Source organism: Bidens hawaiensis, unplaced genomic scaffold (genome assembly GCF_021521415.1).
Source record: "Bidens hawaiensis isolate Kalapana, Puna unplaced genomic scaffold, B.hawaiensis_p1.1 tig00031152_1, whole genome shotgun sequence".
NCBI lineage: Eukaryota > Viridiplantae > Streptophyta > Magnoliopsida > Asterales > Asteraceae > Bidens > Bidens hawaiensis.
The window spans coordinates 64,917-84,500 of NW_027505206.1; the positions used below are offsets into that span (position 1 = coordinate 64,917).

The window sequence follows — 19,584 nt, forward strand, 5'->3', positions numbered from 1 at the left end:
AAATGTGCTCTTGCTTTAAAAACGTTAGAAAGCTTCAAGAAATCTAAATCTCTTAAAAGAAAAATATCATTGGATTGCAATATGGACTTAGGATTAACAGTCTTTTGTTGCTCATTCATATATTTAATAACCACATTATTTTGCAAAGGATAATAAAACCACTCCCTAACATTGACCAAAGGAAGTAGTTCTTGTTCATGTTGTAAAATCTCTTCATTTAGAACATTCAATAGTTCTCTCTCTTCTTCGTTAATAACTTGTTTGCGGTTTCCAAATCCTATTATTTGGTACTTAAACAGAATGTTAAAAGACAAAACCGATTCGATAGAAGGCTTATGGATTGTAGACAGATCGCTACGAAGAAACTGATAATTATTGGTTTCGGATGAAAACTTCCAAGAAACAATTGTTGTCATTGTTGAAGATGATGGAAGAGATGAAAATTTCAAAGAAACTGATTATAGAAGTTATGATTATTGTGTTTATCTTCCAAAGAGTCTTTTTTAATTATTAATAAAAACGACAGTTTATTGATTCAATAAAACTCATGATTATCCCTATATTTATTAAACTATTGATAAACATTTAATCTATTCTCCTATTTTTTAATGTAGTAAATTGATAAGATATAATGTATATAACATATATTTCAGATATATATATATATATATATATATATATATATATATATATATATCAGTATAATATTAGCCTATAAATAAAAGTCTAAAAAATTAAATTTCAAAAACATAAAAGATATACTACAAAAAACATAAACAACTAAACATAATTGAATATAAAAACATGTACCTATAGTTAGACAAAATAAAATAATACAATCTTTTTATTAAAAAACCTTAAACATATTTAAAAAGATACAAACGTAAACAAAAAAGTATTGTCAAAAAATTCATAGAAGGTTTCCAAATATTTTCTTATACACAACATTTTTGGTTTCACTAATCAATTTGGATTCCTTATCTAATAAAACAATCTTAATACCTTCGCAAGTCTTCACTCTAGACAAAGCAACATAAAGCTGGGCATGTGTAAAAACCGGGTCTTTTAAATATAATCCAACACGCGATAAAGATTGTCCTTGACTTTTATTTATAGTCATTGCAAAACAAACCGATATAGGAAACTGTCTCCTCTTTAACTTGAATGGAAGCTTCTTATCAGACGGTGTAAGACTTATTCTGCTAATTAAAGTACGAAATCCAATATTAGTACCAGAAAACAACCTTAGCTTCAATGACGCGTTTACCCAAACTAACAACTTGTAGTCGAGTTCCATTGCACAACCCTTTTTTTCTTATTAATATTCCGTAGTAACATAATAGGAACTCCAACCTTAAGTAACAAACGATGGTTTAGCATTCTGGACATCTTTATACCATTAAGAAAATCAGGAGAGTACAACGTGGGATCAAAAATCCTCAGATACACTTTCAACCTCGTCGATGCTATCTGGACTTAAGTACTACATTTCTTGACCAGGAAAATACGCTAACATACGATCATTAATCTCTTGAACCACATCATTTAAGGGAGCAAGCAACGCCGGTTCTTGAAAGTAAATAAGATCATTAAACCTATCTAACATAGAAGGATAAACAAAGTCTATTAAATCAGACATAGGATCAAGAGAATCTTTTATTAGAAGATCCTCTGGAATTGATATAGTTGCTTCACCATGTGACATTTGTCAATTTGTATTTGTATTTGTATTTGTATTCGTTAAATCGACTTGTTATGTCGTTTCAATAAATCCGTATTTGTCGTTTATCATTTAATATTAACTACGATGATTTATAGTTATTATTCGTTCATTTTTTTTCTATTTGTTTAATTCAATTAACGAATCTCCGAGCTATAGAAGTCTATAAAATAATCAAAGTTTAAATCTATACGGATATAAAATATAAACAATCTAAGGATATTAAATATATAATAAGTTTTACCTTAGTTAACTATATTTATAAAGTTCAAGGTTCAAGTGTTAATAAAGTTTAAAGATCAAATTTATTATGGTTATAAAGTATAAGTGCTTAATGTGTAATTTTGAAACATAAAATATAATATAATATTAATAAAAAAAACCTACAGCCAGCCCCCACCCCTGACCCACGTTTTTTTCCGGCTGTCCAATATTCCGGCGACGGCGGAAACATTCCGGCGACCTTGAAACACATCCAAAACGCAATTTTAATCAACTTTTAATGTTAAAAAACTCGTTTCTCCATCGTATTAACACCTAATCAAGACCCATTTACGTGTATTAACACACCAACGTTCGGATCCATCCCCTAAACTGCCGGATAATAATTAATTTTCATTAACTCGATTTAATCAACCAACGGATCAATTACAACTATAAATAGCATCCTAATCTAATCCTAAACGTGCTACAACCATAATTTTACACAAACAAACTCCCTAATATCTCTGAATCGTTTGTCCAAGAAACATTCCGACCAACTTGTCGTTCACCCACCCACTTTACGACATCAATAGAGGTAATTGATAGATGGGTTTTCATTGTTTTGACCCGACAAACAAAACCCCTAACTCAAATTAATTAAATCTGGAACGATTATGGTGAATTGAATATATGGTTTTCAAGGTGAAGAAGATGAAGTTGAGTTGTTGTTTATAATTTTTAGTTTCCATCTTTTAACATTAATAATGGTTTGGTCTAGTGGCCGTGTATGTGTTGTATGGTTGTGAAGACCCGGGTTCGAACCCGGGTCACAACAAAAGTGTTTTATATTTTTGAAAACCATTTTTTTATTAGTTTTAATAAATTAAATATATATGTATAAATCATACAATACAAAATAAATAAAAATTAGTTTTATAGTTAAATAAAAGATGTTTTGATTTCTATTCAAGAATCAACTATTACAAACCAAACCACTCGTTAAAAATCGTCAAATAATTATGTAAATAATATATATATATGTAATAACGTTGTAACTATTTAAATTCTAACCTACAACGATAAATTCGTTAAATATGATTTAAGCTAATATTCAACTTATAAGTAATATTACAATAATAATTCATGAAAAACCTGTTAACTTAAATATTAATACACTTAAAAATGTGTAACAAAATACCTATAAATAATAACGCGTGAACCTTATAATCAACCCTTTATTTTTCCATAAAAATTAGTTAGTAATTATTGTGTTTCTTATTATTTCTAGCTCGTGAGATTCGATCGTTTGGTTTTATATAACACGCTTTCGTTCCATTTTCAAGTTTGTCATCCCAATTCAAATGTGAGTTTCTCACACCCCCTTTTTACCCTTTTTACTATTTTGGGGGTAGCATATATATCCTACCATAATTCTATTTCGTTTATCTATTATTTACAAACTGCAATTCGCATCATGGACTTGTGTGTTTACTTGTTACTTGCTACAGTATTACGTGCATGGATTTTTTCGATAAGTATGATCATATGCCCCCCTTTGCACCCATGGACCATTTGTTTATGGTGGAAAAGGGACTCCGATCTGAGTACATTGGTGCACAATCCCAACTGAAAAAGACCTTCATTTATTCTTTACACTCATGGACCATTGCTTCTAGTGTAAAGAACCCTTATGTGTTTTTCACAAGTTTTCATGGAATTGTATGGTTTTTATGTTGTATTTAAACTTGTGTGAACTCACCAACTATTAAATTAGTTGACTTTATTTTATATATATATGCTACATGTACTTACATTAGAGGATGAAATGGCGAAAGACACTAGAAGTTAGGTTATTTAAAGAATAAACAAGAAGATGTGTTTTATTGTTTTTCCTTTATATTTGTCTTATTGAACAACTTGTGTACTTGGGATTTGAATGAATTAATGATATTATTGTCACTTAATAGTGTCACATGTGTTTTGGGCAATCTGTACGTCACACCCGAGCGTATTCCGCTAAAGCCGGGGTGTTACAGATTGGTATCAGAGCCGTGACTATAAGATAGGACATTAGACGTTGTGTTCTAGTTAGTTATAGTTTATTTGCTTAATTGTTTAGGGTGCATGATTAGAAAATTACGTGGGCCTTATGTGATTGTTCAGTGCACCTGCTTAATATTTTATTGTCAATTCATTTACGCCTCATGTACACAAAGCACACACAAGTCCAAGGCTTATGCCTAAAAACAAAGATTTTTCCAACATTTTCAGTTATCGATTTTTTTTTATTGTGGTGTTCCGATATTTCTTCTTCTTAAAGATGGTTCGTTATGGCGGGTATGTAGTAACTGGAAGGGGGACGTGCTTGTTTTCCGAAACTCTTGACACCAAGTTTAGTGAAACCTAAGGATAAGCAATGCGTATAAATCCCAATCAGACGCGGGACCCTGTTGCTTACCTGGAGAGCTAGGAAAGGGCATGAATCCTATTAGGCCAAAGCATACCACTTTCAACGCTATATGAATCACAAATTTAAGTTTTCAACGTGACCATGTTCTCTTTATGAAAAGAATATGGTTGCACTCCTTTATGTTTTACAATGTGTTTTAACTGGAAGTCTGTATACGAATACCCAGCTTTCGGTTTGATTTTGAGTTTCTTAAGTTCCACACCATATTTATTACCATTGTTATGATTTTTATTTATTTAGTTTTTTTTATGTTTATTTATTTATTTCTTTAAAGCAAACTTTAACAAGGATTTTTTTATACCATACCCTATTCCGAGTCTCACGAATTCCGCTACTATTGTTCGCAGAATGTCTATCCATTTCAACAAGCGTCGTTCTTCAAAAACCTCTAGCCGCAAGTTAAATGCTCAAATCACCAAACAACTAGCCGTGGTCATTCCCAATATGATGACCCAAATTCACCAGAAACTTTCTGCTAGTATCGCCTCTACTTCAAGCGAGCCTAAACCATCTCACTATTCGTATAAGACTTTCACCAGCACAAAACCCCCAGCGTTTGACGGGACCGAAGGTGCCACTGCCCTACTTCAGTGGTACGAACAAATGGAGAGCAAATTTCTCCACATTTAGTGTCCCGATGATAAGCGAACCGGTTTTGCTACAAGTGTCTTTGAAAAAGGGGCACTTACCTGGTGGGTAAAGGAAAAGACAACCCGTGGTGCCGAAGCTGCTATGGCTATTCCATGGGATGAATTGAAAGAACTAATGACCAAGAAGTTATTGCCTCCAAGTGAGCTTATGAATTTGGAAGCTGAGTTTTGGAACCTCAAACAAGAGAGTGGTGAGCACACAGCTTACACTTCTCGTTTCAATGAACTCAGTGTGCTGGTACCTCACCTTGTTACCCCAACTTCGCGTGCCATCGATAAGTACATTCGGGGACTACCGAGACAAATCCAAGATAGTGTTTTAATTAGTTCTCCCAAAGAACTTGGTGACGCAATCAACCTTGCTTCCACTTTAACCGATAATCATGTTAAAGCCGGGACTTTGACATTGAAGGGATCGAAGAAACCTGCTGATAAACCCTCTATCGAAACCAAAGAGTCGAAGCCCGAGCCATCCAAGCTTTCCCATTCCTCAAGCCATAGGAAGCGCAAGAATTATGCGCTAACCCAACAAACTGCAACCCAACCCAACTTTGCCCCACCACTTAGGAAACTCTGTAACGGACCTCACCCATTGTGTAACAGTTGCCAACGACATCATTCAGCTAGTATGTCGTGCCGTCAATGCAGTTGTTGCAATCGTTTTGGACACCTTAGTTCCACTTGTCGGGATGTCACAATTGCACCAATTGCTTTTCCAAGATTGGCTCAACCAAACCCCCGTCCTGTGTCTTATGCCCAACCATTGAACCAAGTGCGAGCTTGCTACCATTGTGGTGATCCTAACCACTTTCGCAACGCGTGTCCACGGCTTGCATCTGTAAATTCGCTTCAGCTTGCACCAGCCCCGCTATACCAAGTGCAAACTTATCAAACCCAACAAGCTTATCAACCGCAAGTTCCACTGTTGTTGGCTAATCAAGCTCAAGTGCAGCCAAATCAAGCTATCCAAGCTCCTGCACCACAAGTTGGTCAAGACGTACCAGCTGCTCAAGTTCCTCAAGACAATCGTGGGCATGCTTTCATGATTAACGCCAATCAAGCTCAGCAAAGCGGCGATGTGGTTAACGGTACGTTTCTCGTGAACGACCACTTTGCAACCATTTTATTTGATACCGGTGCCGACATGAGCTTTGTGTCTTTTGAATTTGAACCCTTACTTGCTAAACCCCGATCTAAGCTTAAGAACTCGTATTCTGTCGAGGTAGCTAATGGTAAATCTGTAACAATTGACTCGGTTATTCGAAATTGCAAGATAAATCTAAATGGCCACAAGTTCTCAATCGATCTCATTCCTATGCAATTGGGAAGTTTTGACATCATAGTAGGCATGGACTGGCTATCTATTCATCGTGCTGAAATTGTTTGCTTCGAGAAGTTCATTCGTATCCCGCTTGCCGATGGTCAAATCCTTCGTGTCTCTGGTGAAAAGCCTTCTCCCTTGAGTCTAAATTTTATCACTTGTTTTCGAGCCTAAACGTACTTACGCAAGAAGTATGTAGCATTCGTGGCCCATGTTGTGGAAAAGAAAGAACGAAAAATTAAGGACATTCCTGTTGGTCACGAGTATCCTGAGGTGTTTCCCGATGATGTTTCTGGTCTTCCTCCTAATCGTGCTGTGGAATTTCGAATCGATCTCGTGCCTGGTGCAACCTCGATTGCTAGGGCTCCTTATCGTCTTTCACCCTCCGAGATGCAAGAATTGTCTAATCAACTCCAAGAACTTTTGGATAAAAGGTTCATTCTCCCTAGTTCATCTCCTTGGGGTGCACCCGTACTTTTCGTCAAGAAAAAAGATGGATCCGTCCGCATGTGCATTGATTACCGTGAGCTCAACAAACTCACAATCAAGAATCGTTATCCTTTGCCTCGTATTGACGATATTTTTGATCAACTCCAAGGAGCTTCATGGTTCTCAAAGATTGATCTTCATTCGGGTTATCATCAACGACGCATGCATGAAGATGACATACCCAAGACCGCTTTTCGGACTCGTTATGGGCATTACGAATTTATGGTTATGCCTTTTGGGCTAACCAATGCACCCACTGTGTTTATGGATCTCATGAAACGCGTAGGCAAGCCTTACTTAGATAAATTCTTAATTGTTTTTATTGACGACATCTTATTTATTCCAAGTCCAAAGCCGAGCACGAGAAACATCTTCATTCCGTCCTTGATCTCTTAAGGAAGGAACAACTTTATGCTAAGTTTTCAATGTGCGAATTATGGTTGAAGGAAAATCCGTTCTTAGGGCATATTGTAAGGCCCCGTTACCGGTAGCCCTACTTTAACGTTGGATTTACTCATAAACGCGGTTCTAAATATCAGAGTTAACAAAAACTTTCGCGGAATAATAAAACTTCAACCATAACATTTTACATAACCCTCAAATCATGTCTTATAAAACATTCGTAGTCAATTAAAACAAAACATAGTCTTTAAAACATCACAACATTTCTTCGAGATGCCAGTATCTTCGATTTCCATGCCATGTGTCTTCAGTCACACGAGCTGCCTCAACCTATTTGCTAGCGTGCATACTAAAAGTCAGCTATGCTGAGTGAGTTCTAGTTAATCACATAACTTACTTTTCATACACATATACGTGCCCGAAGGTACGCAATACAACATATCAAGATCAGCATTCGTCCATACACATTCATATCTAACCATACATTTGATGTGCGAAAATATATATATAAATAAAACACAAGTCGCAACTAAGCTTTAAAAACCAAACAATCTATCCTAGTTCACACAAACGGCAAGTGTACCGGTCGCGTATAGCACAGATGAGGAAAGTCCGGATATCGAACTCGAAGACACGTGAAAACGTTTATAATCACTAAACTCTAACCAAGACTCACCAAAATATTTAATTGATATTTTTTTTAGATTTAATTTAACTACTTAACTTAACTAAATGAAAACTTTTAACAAAACTTCGGAAACTTTGACTGCAGTGATAAAAACGTCTACCTAGGTACGAATCATATTGAAGGAAATGACAAGACAATGGATTAAAAACTCTCACGACACCAGTTCTAAAGGATGACACAACTAAGGTTCGCTTAAGAAGGTCAGATCACCTCTCGGTCTCACCAACAAACTCTAACTTATCTTAGTTGATTTTAAGAACAAACCGGGAAAACAAATTATTAACGTGTTCTAATACCGACTCGCCTCTCGGTCTCACCGACACACTAGCCTAATGGAAACGAATACTACGCAACCAAGGATAGAGGAACAATTCAACTTAACTTAAACTAGACCAACTAATCGCTCAAACACCCAAACCCGACAAGAACAAAACCCGCTCTCGTTCGATCTTAATTCTAACAAGTAAAAGTAATGAGACGAGTTTACTTCTTATCACCTCTCGGTCTGTAAGAAGGTGTTTCACAACTGATTTTATCTAATTAATTTACCCACTTATCCCTACGGTTGTACTTCCCGCAAATAAACCCTAAACACAAAGTAAAGAGCCTTAAACATGCAACAACTAATCAAAACTGATTCAATTAATTAAAGCACGAGGTTATTAGGTATAATCAAACAAAAATCAGCCACTAAACACAATCTAATTTACTATTAAATCAAACTTTACATTAACAATTTAAGCCATGATCATTAACAATCCATATTACTAGTCAAAACCTAACAATATTCATCAAACCTAGGTAGAACAAACAAGATTAGCTACTCATTAAGTTTGGACAGCCATTAACATTCAAGTAAAACATCATAAACATAATCAAACTCATTCAAGATCCAAGAATAACTAAATCAAAGTTAAACAATCAATTACTTGCAAAACAATCCAAAGAAAAAGATCAATTCAACTAGTTAGGGTTCTTGAACAAAAAACAAAGTTTAAAGATGATTACTTAGGGTTATATGGCTGAGATTATGAATGTATTTGATGCCTAGCAGCTGCACAAGACTCTCCTTGGTGTTCTTCTTCCTCTCCGGCCGTCACAACAGCCACAACAGCCGCCACAAGTCCTTTTTTTCTCTTCCTTTGCTGCTGCCGATCGCAACTATGACAGAAGTTAGGGTTTTTTTTATTTTCGGGATTTAGGGCTGGATAATGGATGAAAACTAAGTTAATTAACTTAATATAATATCATGTAAGGCTTCTAACTTGTGGGCTTGGGTCGGGCCTTGAGTTGTAGCTTTGAAACTTGACCAAAAAGGCCCCTAAAGTCTTCCAACTTAACTCTTTTTTCACCATCTTTCATAAACCTACAATTAAATTTAAACTTTGTAAATTATTGCACTTAACCCCCAATACTTTCATAAAATAAGCAATTAAGCATAAAAACCATGATAAAATCATAAGGAAAGTAAGTGTGTTTTACTACACATCAAACATCCCCACACTTAAGACTTTTTCGTCCCTGAAAAAGATTTGACTGCAGTTGGATCAGAATTGGAAAATCAAAGTCAAATCAAACATATAGGTTAGATTTTAAAGCTCAGAAAAACGCAAAAACCGCGATCATCGATATTGTTGTCCACCTAAACCCATGCCTTAATCTTTACCGGGACAAATAAGATCCGACAATAATATTACTTAGTGGTTTACACAATTAAGATTCGCTTATTTTCAGCTTTTACCGGACCAGACCACCCCAACTTGACTTAAACCTCAAAATTAGCAGAATTAAAACTTTGTTGCTCAATATTTATGAATAGTTAAGACGATCAAGGGTATTGTTTATCCACCTAAGATTAAGCATCAAAGTCTACCAAGCAGCCATTAGATACGATTAAGGTTCAATTAATTTATAGCTAGTGCTCCCCACAACATGACATGCCCCCGTTATCAAGCAATACCCCGAAACCATCACCATAGGTGAGTATGCAAAATTTCATCTGTGGGGCTTACATGTAGCGTGTCACTTGTGGTCCATTTCTTAATGGTAATGAGACGCGAGCAAGGGGACCCCACATGGATAACAGCGTGGATGATCAAGTCTGGAGTGTATTTGTACTTTTGTACTTTTGTGATCATGTTTATAGACTTATAAGTGTTTGCTCTTTGGCTTTATTTTAAATATCCACAACCCCACTTAGGAATTGTGAATACCCAGATGAATAGATTGCATACAGACCCATGGTCTCCGGACCCGAAGCATACCATCAATACATGATTTAAGGTTAAAAACCATACGCCAATGAGGTGTAAAACACTAAACTAGCAGTTTAAGATTTATATCACAGGCTACACGGCATACTCTAACGTTAAACCTACCCAAGCATCATATGATAATGTATTCAACTTTTTAAAACTTAAGATACTTCCACTTTTTCATACCAAAATTTGAGGCTTGAGTATGGCCCGACCTTTCATTGCTTATATTCCACGGACAAAACGCTTTACCCACAAAAGATTTCCGTTTTAACCGTTTTATCAAATTTGCCCTTTCATTTTCAAGGCTGAGCCTACCGACACATCCCAAGTTAAGTGCGTTTTCTTTTATTTATCTCATATTATTAGTAGTATGAAAAACCGATTTCTGATAAATATCATCATCTCCCACTTTAACGCAAAAGAAACTAAAACTAGGGACATTTTTTCCTTTTTTTTAACTTAAACAACGTACGAAAATCTAAAAAAACAAAAAACCGAAAAACAAGTGAAAACTTTTTATATTTGAATTTTTTTTCTACAACTAAGTAAAATAAATTCCCATCCCCACACTTAGAACGAAATCGTCCTCGATGAGAACAAGGAAAGAAATAAAATAAAATAAAAAAGGAAAAAATAAAATTAAAACTTAAAGCAAAAAGTAAAACAGAGAACGGGTTACTCCCCTGGATATTTACGTAACACCGAAACATCTTCTATATGTTTTCTTTTAAATACTTTTCTCTGTATCTAATCGCTTCATCGTCCGAAAGAGAGCTTCTAATTATCTTCTTTTCATATTTGATTTCAGCTTCGTGTTGAGTTAGCCAATCCATGTTAACTATTACGTCAAAACTTCTTAACTTTACTGGTCGTAGATCAATAAGGAAAGGTTAATCGTTCAGAATAATAGGACAATTCCGAACAATTTAGTTAACCATTAGGGTTTTACCGTTAGCGATTCTACAGTATAGGGTTCTATAGTTTCACTAATCGGCATCTTTCCAAATGATAGGAGGTTAACAGGAACTAACTTCTATCGACGACCGTAAAAATATCACTGAAGCCTATTGATTTAAAACTACCACGTACTTAATACCACCTTTGGATCATGACGTGCTTTATTCGAATTACTCACAAAAGCACAGCTCCTTGCTTGATCAGAGGTTGATGCTTGTCATGAGGTTCGTCTTCCAACGACACCTTGGTTCAACTTTGGGCAATTTCTCTTGAAACGTCCTGTACTGCCACATTCATAGCAAGTACAACCGTTTGGCATAATTTGATTTCTTTGGATGGATTGTTATTGAAACTGTTGGGTTCGGAGTGGTTGTACACGAATGGGTTGGGGTTGCCGGTCCACAAGGCTTCAATTGGTTCTACAATTGGGGCATTACGTCCATCTTTACCATACCTGTGGCCTACTATCACTAGACATTCTTCTTTCTGCCGATAACCATATTTTCCACATTTAGGGAAGGACCCCTCATGCGGTTCATGTTTTTACACCAGAACTAGTCTTAGTATAATTCTGGGTTGTAGGACATACCTACTTATTAAAAAGCCTATCTTGCACTATACCTTTATCATTTCTCTTCTTTAACACTCGACGTCTCACCTAACGTCCTTCCAGTCCGCTTCCCATAGAGTCAAATATATCAATGCTGGCTTGTGACACAACCCTTCCAAAGGTTGTATATTTTACAGGATTGACTATACTCCTTATCGATGGAGTTAGTCCCCAATATAGCGCTCACTTCGCTTAGTTTCAGGAGTAATTAGCCATGTTACCAGACATGACAATTCCTTCAAACGATTAGCGTGTTCTAAGTGATCAGCACACAACATTTCTATCTTCCATAGCTCAGTTTCCAATCTCTGAACTTAATTACTCGAATAAAAGTGCTCTAGCACAAGAATTTTAAATTCTAACCATATCGTCTGAGTAACAATTTTCTAACTATAATTTTGTACCATCGTGTTCCATCACGATACAACATAATCTACCAACATATCTGTAGCATATTTCACTACAGAATGTTCTAGGCTCGTACCAATATCCTTAACTATTTCGATCTTTTCTATCCCCTCGCTAATCTATTCCTCCTTTTACCATCAGTAAACTATTAATAATTTCCTTAACACAACCAACAAACATATCCTTTATACCGGATCTAATTCATTACGACTACTATTCATGTTTAGTTTATAACTAATACTTGTAGTCATAATAGTATTCGGTGGGACATTATCACTCTTAGTAATACCACTAAGAATTGAAATATTCGTATTCATGTTATTGCTCGATCTATAATCTTGCGATCACATTTGCATCAACACTAGCAGTGATCTGTGATACGACATTCGGTATCATCATCATCTGCTATCTTTGAGCAATCAACTGAATCATATCAATCTCCATCCTTGGAGTTACTCTTTTTATGTCATTCTGCCGCACCCATCCCGTACGCAGTAATCAATACTAATCTCACCGTATAACTCGTTACCAGCTCAATCATAACAGCAGGTACACATTCACACCAAATATTATCATACATATTACACATACCAGTATCTAGTATATATATGTCCCACAAATATAATAACACATGGACTTAACCTGACGTCGGTTAACGTTTAAATATGTTTCATAACCCTTGTCACCAACTGACATATAGATCTTTCTCAATAAGGATTAATGTTTAATATGCTTGATTTCAATATCCTTCTGCATGTCAGCATAACCGATACATGCTCACCGTGAGCACCAAACGATTACGTACCACGGAGTTATAATATCCGTGTCTATTTGTATATCCGGCATACACGGTATACCACCTACGAACGAACAGCCAACTATGCTATAATGATTCCAACACCTCTTTGTGTATGGGTAATCATTCTATTCGAGTATACATGGGTATAGGCATCTAAAGGATGTAAGGATAACATAGGGAGTTGCAAGGTTCGAGGTAATCACGCAACCCATGTTGCCATCAAATATTGCCAATTACTATTATGGGAAACGCTATCACTTGCTCAGTCAATGACCTCAGGCGTTCTAGGTTCGCTAAAATCGGTAACTCTCGATCTGGAGGTGGTATGTCTCATATGTTTGAGAGTGAGAAATACACATATATATTTCTATATTTTATTTTATCTACTCATTTATTATCCATTTTATTATTATTATTATTATTATTATTATTATTATTATTATTATTTATTTTATTTATTTATTTATTTTTTTACCTTAATGGAATAAGAATGGGTTCAGGTACAGGTCCGTTCCATACGTAAGGGTCGGCGGTTCGGGTGAACATAGGGAGTTATTAAGATATACGGTACCGGTGTTGGTAGGGTAAGGGATTTATCAATTTTGGTTAGGAGTGACGGTTACTAGATATTTCTGGTTAATGTCAAACGGGAGATCTAACTTGGTACTATCATAACTATGGCCCGATAAGTCAGACTATCATCAACCAATGCTCTGGGAATTTCAGCATCCTCGGTACTTTTATTATTTCATCCCCCGGTTCCTTATCCGGGTCTTATTTCTCAATACATGTACCCACAAAATATGTACATATATATATACACATTAGCACGTATAAATAATATTATATACTTTACACATATGTTGCCATTTTTACCTATTAATGTACCCAGTGACTTCCCCTGAATTCCCTCGTGCAGACAAGTCTGTTATTATGTTCCGGACCATAATAACTCACTTGTCCGACCGAATTCATCCCGTTACTCGTCACCATATATTATTAGTTGATATTCAGATCCTATAATACTTGAGCTACTGGTTATATTTTAGGTATCTTTTAAAGACATCCTAATTCTTTATAACCAATGGCTCTGATACCAAGTTCTGTAACACCCCGTAACCACAGCAGAAACTTAAACGGGATGCAACAGACACCTCTGATATCAACCACATTGTTTATAAGAAAACTGAATACATTAATATACTTCAAGTTACATTATCTCATATTTCATTACCGTCTAGGTGATACACACATCATACAATATGATACATAACTCTATTTAATATAATGTATCCTAACATCCCACACGCAAATCTTACACACATCAAGCACTTAGCACGTAAGCAATCACTTCATCTTAATTGTACCTGAAAAGCATGTGAGAAAACGGGTCAACTACGAATAGTTGGTGAGTTTCACAATTTGAGTAAACCATGATAATTCCATATCATAATATAATATTATCGATGTAATTATGCTGAGCCCACAAGTGAAACCTCTGACTATCCACACACAACCCCCGTGGCATACTCCGCCCACGGACCTGCCCCAAACCGCTATGTCTAACATTACATAGCAAAATATATATAACAACAAAATAGACATGTGCAACTGGCTGGGAAACATCAGCAAATCATGCCGGACCAGTTGGGTTTGCAGACCAATAGTACTATTCACACTCTACCGGCTTTCAGTTAATCACTCGTGTTCCGGGGCCTTAGAATGTTAGCAACTCAGACAATTACCATCTTAGTACATTTCCGTACGATTCCCGTACAATAAAATATATATAAATCCACGCAAATCCATGAGTTCAGTATGTACTTAAACATTTCAGTAGTAACATGCTTCCGCCCCGAGAAAATATTTAAAAACAATTCAGAAAAAAAGGGCTCGTGAAACTCACCTTAGCACATGCAAGCAGGTAACAACAGTCATTATCACTTAACACGTCCAATCTGTAATATGATCCCTACGATCGTTACTATACAATCACTATTAATATAACTTTAACCGTGTTAACCGGTACATCTGGGGACACTGTTAACCCAGTACTGTACCCGTTCCGGGGGCAATGTTAAACCAGAAACACTTCTCCGGACTCAGATTGTGATATCGTTTAGAGTTCAGTAGCCAAAATTACTATCAGTTTGTTTTCCCCGTTTTGCGTGCCTAGCACAGATATCCGATTTTACGTTTCAAAATGAGTTTGGTCACACACGACCCGAAAATAGTTGTTGACTGATAATTTAATTAAAGTTGTGAAATTAGAGCTCGGTTTAGACGCCCCGATTGGCCGCGGGACCCGTTTCCGTCTTTAGTGCACCGGAAACTGTTAAGTCGGATGAAATTACTCAAATCATCCGAATTATTTTCGGATGATTTATTTTTACTTGTTTAACTCAATTATATGAAAATAGTTCATTTTTAGGGTTTTTATACACCGGTCAGCTCGTTTAGGCGAACTTTACCGGTTTACGCGTTTTAAACTTTAAAAGTTTGTTTTTGCACAAATAATTATCCGTTTAATCTCGGATCTTGAAATTTTGCACAAATCACTTTTTGACAGTGGGGAATTTTATAAAAAAATTCCAGAATTAATTTTTATATTTACAATTTATTTATCTATTTTTAAACACCATTTAAACACTAAATATGTCGTAAATACCAAACGACCTTAGAAAAATCCCAAATTTTTCCTGGATGACCCCTGTCATCCACATAGTCCCCTGTAATTTTTCTAGAACCAAAATCTTCTTTTACATGCCATTTTCACTAAAACCAAGCAAGAAAACCCTTGAACTCGTTTAACCGAAAAGCCTACTTAGACTTCTCCAACTGACCTAAACTTTTGTGTGTGACATAGACATGATATAAAAATCTTATCTGCAATTTTCCAGGATTTTTCATGATATTTAACTATTTTTCACCGTTTTTAGCCAAAACCGAGCATTAAATTCACCAAATATTCATCATTTGTCCAAAAATTACCAAAATTTCACAAAACTCTTATTTTCATGTGTAGAACATCCCTGTAAAATTTCATGAGCTAACTCTAAACCATCAACAATCTGTCCAAAAACTCCAAAACCGAACATAAACCGAATATACCTTTCGATCTCCGCCACTACAAGCTACAAACTCGTTTTTCCTCCTTATCTACCACTAAAAACAGAACCTACAACCAAAATACCACAATACCAAGAAAGTTACACTCACGATCAAGCCTCTTACACTATAGTTTCGGTTATGATTTAAATACAAAGATTTAAACCGTAATAATTCGTTTTTGGTTCGTTTAACTCCTTTCTTGGACCAAGATCCCTTGTATAACCCGTATACATCACTTGATCATGCAAGAATCGGTTTCATCTCGGGTTTCCACCCTTTTTCACTTGGAACCTCATTTTCTTGTAATTAAACTCGAGAAAGGAAGATGAACACGTAATTAACTCGGTTTTTACCTCGGTTTTCTTACTCCAAATATCGGTTTTGAGTTCATGAAAGTGGAGAGACTTGAAGATTGTTGAATGTTTGATGAGAAAAAAATAATAATAAGGGTGAGGGAACCCTTGAGTTCCGATCGGATGGGTAAAGGGGGTGGGGTGGGACCCACCTCTCCATTCTTGGCCACTCATTCAGATTTTGGCAATCTGGATAATGTTTTGGATAATCTGGTTCAGTTCGTTTTTCGGTTAAATGTTTAATTCGGCTTAAAACGAGGCTAAAACGGTCGTTTTTCGGCTAAAATATGAAATTTATATAAAACCGATTTAAAAACTTTATAAACTTAAACCATGACATTTATTAGCTTGAAACATCATATTATTAATAATTGCGCATCTTTTTCGGCTTGATCGATCGTCTCTTGCTCGGTTTGGTATTGAAGGTTTCGTTTAATGTACCGACATACCATTAAATCGAAATTCTTTTTCTGTGCTTCAATTCACTTATCCCGAAGCTTTAATACTTCGTAAACATCACTAAATGTCATAGATATCGTCTATAATTGAACCCTCGATTCGTTCGGGTTTCAATAACTATCGATCGATTAATCGCATGTTCAATACGATGAATTATATATTCACGTACAATCAATACAGTGAACCATGTATTCTCGTATATTTACTAGGGTAATTCATATACCCGACATTAAATATAACGTAACTATTGTCTACCGGTTAGGGTATACCTGGTTTAGTCGGAATCGTTACAAGTACAAACAACCAAATCCTCTTCACCATCGGGTAAAGCAAGGATTGGAGCTTGCGTGAGTCTCTCTTCTTTAACTCCTGAAAAGCCTCTTCCTGAAACTTACCCCAACTGAATACTATCGACTTTCGGGTCATTCCGGTCAACGGTGCGGCTATCTTGGAGAAACCTTCGATGAATCTCCTATAGTAGCCAGCTAACCCTAAAAAGCTTCGTATATCAGTCGGATTACGTGGAGTCTTCCAATTTGTTATCGCTTCAATCTTAGCTGGGTCCACGGTAATCCCTTTAGGATTGATCACGTGACCTAGAAATTGCACTTCTCGTAACCAGAAAGCGCATTTCGAAAACTTAGCATACAACTTCTCTTTCTTCAGAGTCTCCAATACTTCTCGCAGATGCTCAGCATGATCGGACTTGATTTTGGAATAAATCAATATATCGTCGATGAAGACAATAACCGACTTATCCAACATTGGCCGACATACCCTATTCATCATGTCCATAAATGCTGCGGGAGCATCCGCTAGACCGAATGACATTACGAGGAATTCGTAGTGTCCATACCGCGTCTGAAACGCTGTTTTAGGGATGTCTGCCTCTTTCACCTTCAACTGATGATAGCCTGATCTGAGATCTATTCGTGAGAACCAGCTTGACCCTTGCAGTTGGTCAAACAGATCGTCAATCCTTGGCAAAGGATATCTATTTTTTACCGTAAGCTTGTTCAACTCGCGATAGTCTATGCACATTCTCATACTTCCATCTTTCTTCTTCACGAACAACACTGGCGCGCCCCAAGGAGAAACACTTGGTCTTATGAAACCTTTGTCGATGAGTTCTTGCAGTTGGGACATCAATTCTTTCATCTCAGACGGCGCTAGACGGTAAGGTGCTTTCGCGACGGGCTGGGCTCCTGGTATTAAATCTATCTGGAATTCTATCTCACGTTCCGGTGGCAACCCCGGAAGATCCTCAGGGAATACTTCTGTGTAATCGCGCACAATAGGAACATCTTTCATTTCTTTCGTCTCGGCCGTAGCGTTGACAACATACGCCAGGTAGGCACCGCACCCTCGCCTTAACAAACCTTCGGCTTTTATCATTGAAATGACGTTAAAACCTAAACTTTCCTTATCGCCATAAACCGTCACGACACTACCATCCAAGGACTTTAGCTTTATTATTCTACTCTTACATACTATCTGAGCTTCGAACTCAAACAACCAATCCATTCCCAAGACCACATCGAACCCTCCTAAGGTCATAACATACAAAGTAACAGGGAACTCATGTCTCTCTAACTCTATCTTACAATCCTTAACCATTTTTGTTATTTTAACCGAAGTGTCACTGGCGGTTTCTACTATAAAAGTTTCAGACACCCGGCAACCATTCATTTTAGCTAGTTTACTAAATGTCGTAGCTACAAAACTTCTATTCGCACCAGAATCAAATAATACGGAAGCAGAAATGCCGTTTACTAAGAACGTACCGGTCACAACATCAGGAATCTGTCTAGCCTGTTCCTGGGTCAGCATGTAGGCTCTAGTCCTCGCCCTTGCTTGATCAGTATCTTTCTTCCCACTACCTCCAGCCTCACCGTCGGCGCACTCCCTTGCCATATGGCCTGTCTTACCGCACTTAAAGCATGCTGGTTTTGCATTACATTCATTAGCATAATGACCCATCTTCCCATACTTATAGCAGGCATTTGTCCCCATCCTGCATTCTCCACCATGAGCCTTTCCACATTTGTGGCACACGTCTGAACCAGTACCCCACTTGCACTCGCCACCGTGTACCTTCCCACACGTCTTGCATGTCTTTCTCCCCCACACCTTCTGCTTGTTGTCCCTAGGGTTCCATAACTGAGTACCAGGTAGTTTGGCAGGCGCGACCCACTTCTTCTCTTTCTTCTCATCCATAGCCACCTCATATATCAAGTCCTCATAAACCGTTTCCGCGAGCCCCACAGCAGAATCAAAAGTACCTGGTCTACCAGCCTTGACCAAGACACGAACATTCTGTGGCAGTCCCCTGAGGTAGCATTTGATCCGCTTGGCCTCGGTGTTCACCATGTCTGGCACCAACCTTGATGGACGGTTGAATTCAGTGAGGTATTCTCGGTACGTCATCTTACATGCCTTCAGACTTAAGAACTTTATCTCAACCTTCTCTATCTCTGCATCAGCACAGAATCGTTTTATCACTAACTCCTTCAGATCGTTCCACCTCAAGGCCTTGATCTCTTCTCGACTCTTCCTCTGCTCAACTGTCTCCCACCAGTACATCGCCTCCTCACCGAAGGATTGGGTAGCATACCCCACAGCTTGGTCGGGACGACATTCGCTAATTCGGATAATTTTGTCCATCGCGGTTATCCATTGGAGAGT

The 19,584-nt window shown here is 37.0% G+C and overlaps 1 pseudogene; it reads right to left on the reverse strand.

The window, feature by feature from the left end:
- Positions 1–910: 910 nt before the first annotated feature.
- LOC143611461 (uncharacterized) lies at positions 911–1,705 on the reverse strand (annotated as a pseudogene).
- Positions 1,706–19,584: the final 17,879 nt, after the last annotated feature.